Raw genomic sequence first — 5,399 nt, forward strand, 5'->3', positions numbered from 1 at the left:
TGAAAGCTTTTCTCCTAAGGTCAGGAACAAGACAAGGATGTCCACTCTCACCACTTTTATTCAACATAGTACTGAAAGTCCTAGCCACAGCAATCAGGCAGGAAGAGGACAGAAAGAAGAAGGAAGAAGGAAGAAAAAAGAAATAAGGAGAAGGAGAAGAAGAAATAATAAAATGCATTCAAATTGGTTAAGAAGTAAAACTTTCATTATTTGCAGATGCTATGATACTATTTATAGGAAACCCAAAAGACTACAGTAAAAATCTACTAGAAATAATAAATGAATTCAGTAAAGTCATGGGATACAAAATCAACGTACAGAAATCTGTTGCATTCTTATACACTAATAATGAAGCAGCAGAAAGTGGACTTAAGAAAATAATCTCATTTACAATTCCACCAAAAATAATAAAATATCTAGGAATACACTTAACCAAAGAGGTGAAAGACCTGTATTCTGAAAACTATGAAACACTGATGAAAGAAATTGAAGACAACACAAACAAATGGAAAGATATTCCATGCTCATGGACTGGAAGAATTAATATTGTTAAAATGTCTATACTAGCCAAAGCAATCTACACATTTAACGCAATCCCCATCAAAATACCAATAGCATTTTTTACAGAACTATAACAAACAACCCTAAGATTTATATAGAACCACAAAAGACCTCAAATAGCCAAAGAATTCTTAAAAAGGCAGAACAAAACTGGAGGTATCACAATTCCAGAATTCAAGGTATATTACAAAGCTATAGCAATCAAAATAGTATGGTATTGACATAAAAATAGACACATAGATCAACAGAACAGAATATAAAACCCAGAAGCAGGGGTGCCTGGGTGACTCAGCGGGTTGAGCATCCAACTTCAGCTCAGGTCAAGATCTCATGGATCTTCAACAAAGAATGAAAGAATATACAATGGGAAAAAGTCTCTTTGACAAATGGTGTAGAAAAACTGGACAGCTACCTGCAAAAGAATGAAACAGGACCACTATCTTATACTATAGACAAAAATAAAGTTAAAATTGATTAAAGACCTAAATGTGAGACCTGAAATCATAAAAATCCTAGAAGAGAGCACAGGCAGTACTTTATCTGACTTTGGCCATAGCCACAGTTTTCTAGATATGTATCCTGTGGCAAAGAAAATAAAAGCAAAAATAAACTACTGGAGCTACATCAAACTAAATAGCTTCTGCACAGCAAAGGAAACAACAAAACTAAAAGGTAAACTACTGAATGGGAGAAGATATCTGCAAATGACATCTCTGATAAAGGGTTAGTATCTAAAATATATATAGAAATTAGAAAACCCAACACCCCAAAACCAAATAGTCCAATTTAAAAATGGGCTGAAGACATGAACAGACATACTGATGACCAACAGACACATGAAAAGATGCTCAACATGACGCATCATCAGGGAAATACAAATCAAAACTACAATGAGATACCACCTCACATCTGTCAGAATAGCTAAAATTAATAACCCAGGAAACAACAGGTGTTGGTGAGGATATGGAGAAAGGGGAACCCTCTTACACTGTTGATGGGAATGCAATCTGCTGCACCCTCTCTGAAAAACAGTGTGAAGTTTCCTCAAAAAGTTAAAAATAGAACTACCCTATAATCCAGTAATCACACTACTGGGTATTTACCCCCAAAATACAAGAACACTAATTCACAGGGATACATGGACCCCTACATTTACTGCAGCACTTTTTAAAATGTCCAAATTATGGAAGCAACCCCAGTGTCCATCAATAGATGAATGGATAAAGATGTGGTATATATATACATACATATATACACACACACACACACACACACACACACACACAATGGAATATTACTCAGCCATATAAAATAATGAAATTTTGCCATTTGCAACAACATGGATGGAGCTAGAGAGTATTATGCTAAGTGAAATAAGTCAGTAAGAGAGAGAAAAATACCATATGATTTCACTCATATGTGGAATTTAAGTAACGAGCAAAGGAGAAAAAGAGAGAGACAAACCAAGAAATACACTCTTAACTATAGAGAACAAACTGAAGGTTACCAGAGGGGAGGTGGGTGGGAGAATGGGTTAAATAGGCAAAGAGAATTAAAGAATACACTTAATGTGATGAACACCGAGTAATGTATAGAATATCCATATTACAATATATTGTTCCCCTAAAAATAATACAACAATTAATTTTAACTATACTGGAATTAAAATTAAAAAATTAGTTAAAATATGTATAATCTAAGGAAAAGTTGAGCATTTATTTTTTTTAAGTTTATTTATTTTTGAGACAGAGATAGAACACAAGCGGGGGAGGGGCAGAGAGAGAGAGAGAGAGAGAGAGAGAGAGGGAGACACAGAATCCGAGCTGTCAGCATAGAGTCCATGAGCTGCAAGACCATGACCTGAGCCAAGGTCGGACGTTTAACCAACTGAGCCACCCAGGGGGCCCAAAAGTTAGGCATTTAAACTGTGGGAAGGATACGAATGCAGGTGGCCCTTGGGTGTCATTAGAAACAGGGGCCAGAATGCCATAGAATTTCTGACTCCATCTCTTGCCTCTGCTTACTGTTAAATGTATGGTTTTTGTCCCTTATTTCTCTAAGGACAGTTTCTTCTGTTCCCCAAACCATAGATTGCATCATCTGATAGGGTGCCAAGAGTTATAAAGGTTTACCTATCACAGCTTCTTTCCCTCTGGAGAGACTATGCCATCACTTTGTCCTGAGTACCCACATTCTAGGGATGAAACTCATTTGCCAGCTTGACCAAGGGCTGAAGTCAACTTGTAACATGGCTCCTTCACAGGTACCGTGTAGAATGTTCAAAGGGACATTGTGACAAGTGAAAGACATAACTAGTCCCACAGATGCTCACTGCAATATCCCAGCACAAAGACTGTGAATATTAGTTCTGTCATTTAATATCTATGAGAATAAGGGTAAATTGCTCAAGAACTCTGATACTGAACTTCCGCATATGTAAAACATGGGCAACATTTTTCCTACTTTCCATCCAAGGTTTCTGTGAGAAACAATAGAGTGAAGATTTTAATAACACTTTGTAAACTAAAAAGCAAGACAAATGATGATGATATAACAAAACCCCATCCTCTGTATACTTATGGATCATATAAATAATACCACATAGTATACGACTGGATTATCTCTTGCCAAATACTCCTCTCACATGTAAAATGTCTTATCTTTTTCCCCAGCTACGTAGTACATGCTATGAGGGTAAGAGTTGTAAGCCAAGTGGGGATTGCAAACTGGTGACCTACAGACGTGCTTTGTCTTAAATGTCCTTGGACCATCACACTTTTTCTAGAACACACAATCAAGCCACCCTTTTTAACTTGTCTCTTCAAACATGTCTGGCCACTACAGTCATTTGAATCTGTGATCCCCAAACAAGAAACAGCATGCACTACGGAGAAGAAAAACTGTGAGTTTAAATGCTGGTGGCAAGGGGCACCTGGTGGCTCAGTCAGTTAAGCATCTGACTTCAGCTCAGGTCATGATCTCACAGTTTGTGAGTTCAAGCCCTGCATCAGGCTCTGTGCTGATGGCTCAGAGCCTGGAGCCTGCCTCAGATTCTGTGTCTCCTCTCTCTGCCCCTCCCCAACTTGTTCTCTCTCTCTCTCTCTCTCTCTCAAAAAAAAAAAAAATGTAAAAAAAAAATGTAAAAACAATGCTGGTGGCAATAATTTCAAAAAAAAATGTTCTCTGGTTATGGATTTTTCTTCCTCCTTCATATTATATATATTTGGCTATCCACCAAAATGTTAACAGACATTGTGGCCAGGAAATACAATATTCTTCCTACTGAAATAGTAGGATCTTTTTCCCCCAAAGTTCTACTATTTTTATAAGAGCAAAAATTAAAAGTTATTGTTTAGGAAATGAACGAGTAAACTTGGCTAGGCAACTAGTGTTGGCTTACAGTCATCTTTGTATTGATTTCCCTGGTTCTCATCCCACCCTGCCCTAGGCTATTTGAAAAGCTGCAGCTAAAACCTATCCTCTGTTTTGACCACTTTCTGCCCAGTCATTTTATGCTTCAGCAAAATTCTTACTGCCTTCCTTAATGGACCTCTGGGAATAGAAGAACAACTTCAATAAAAGTACAGAGAATTAAATGATGAGACCAAGCCATAACAAACTCTAAGCTTGTCCTAGATTCCTGGAACATATTACATTAGCATAGTTCCTCTAGATTTTAACATATCCTGGTGCATATTATTCAACAAATAAGTGTTTACATTTATCAAATGCTTTCTCTGCATCAATTTAGTCACTTTTTTTGTCTATTAATATGGTGAATTCCCTTGACATATTTTTTTATGCTGAGACTTCAGTACATTCCTAGGAGAACTTGATCTGAACAATGAATTAATTTTTAATTATCAAATGTTTCTATAGCTAATATTTAATTTAGAATACTGGAACATGCATCCACGAGTGAAACTGGCTTATAATATTTTTATTGCTTTTATCTGATACTGGAATCAAGATTGCACTAATCTCATTAAATAAGCTGAACTGCTTCTTTTCTGGAAAAAAAAATTGTAAGATTAATATGTCCTTGAAAATTTAGTAGAAATTCCATGTGAAAGAGACCAAGGGCTACAAAGTTTTGGTGGCAGGGAGGTCTTTTACAACCATTAAATGTCTCTACTGCTTATTGACCTATTCAATTTTTCTAATTTGGGCCCTTTGTATTTTTCCAAGTAGTTTATGCTAAGATCTTGTGATTACCAAGTATATTCTGACATAGTTACTCATAATATTTTTTACTTAAAATCTGTTATATCTGTAGCTATTTTTCTTTTTCATTGCAAGTTTCTGTTTTCATTCTTTTTCATTTTCTTGCTTGATCTTGCTAGAGAGCTTTAGTTTTGTTGATATTTTTATTTTCATTTTTTTTATTTTAGAGAGCACAAGCAGGGAAGAGGGGCAGAGAGAGATCATCTTAAGTAGGTTCCAGGCTCAGCACAATGCAGGACTTGATCCCATGACCCTGGGATCATGACCTGAGTTGAAATCAAGCATCGTACACTCAACAAACTGGGCCACCCAGGTGCCGCATATTTTTATTATTTTTATTTCTTCATTTTATTAATTTCTTTTTTAATGTTGTTAATTCTTCTTCCTTGTTTCTTTCAGTTGGCTTCTTTGTATTCTCTCTGCTACATTTTCAACTCCTTCAACTGAATGTTTAGCCTATTTGTTTTCAACCTTTCTGTGTTCTGGTAAATTTACTTGAAACTACACATTTCCATCAAAGGACTATGTTAGCTGTGTCTTACAAACAGTAACTTGTGAGGTTTTATTGTTGTTTAAGTCCTAAAACTTTGTAATTCCTTTCATGATCCCCCCCC

Source organism: Acinonyx jubatus, chromosome B1, assembly GCF_027475565.1.
Source record: "Acinonyx jubatus isolate Ajub_Pintada_27869175 chromosome B1, VMU_Ajub_asm_v1.0, whole genome shotgun sequence".
Lineage (NCBI taxonomy): Eukaryota > Metazoa > Chordata > Mammalia > Carnivora > Felidae > Acinonyx > Acinonyx jubatus.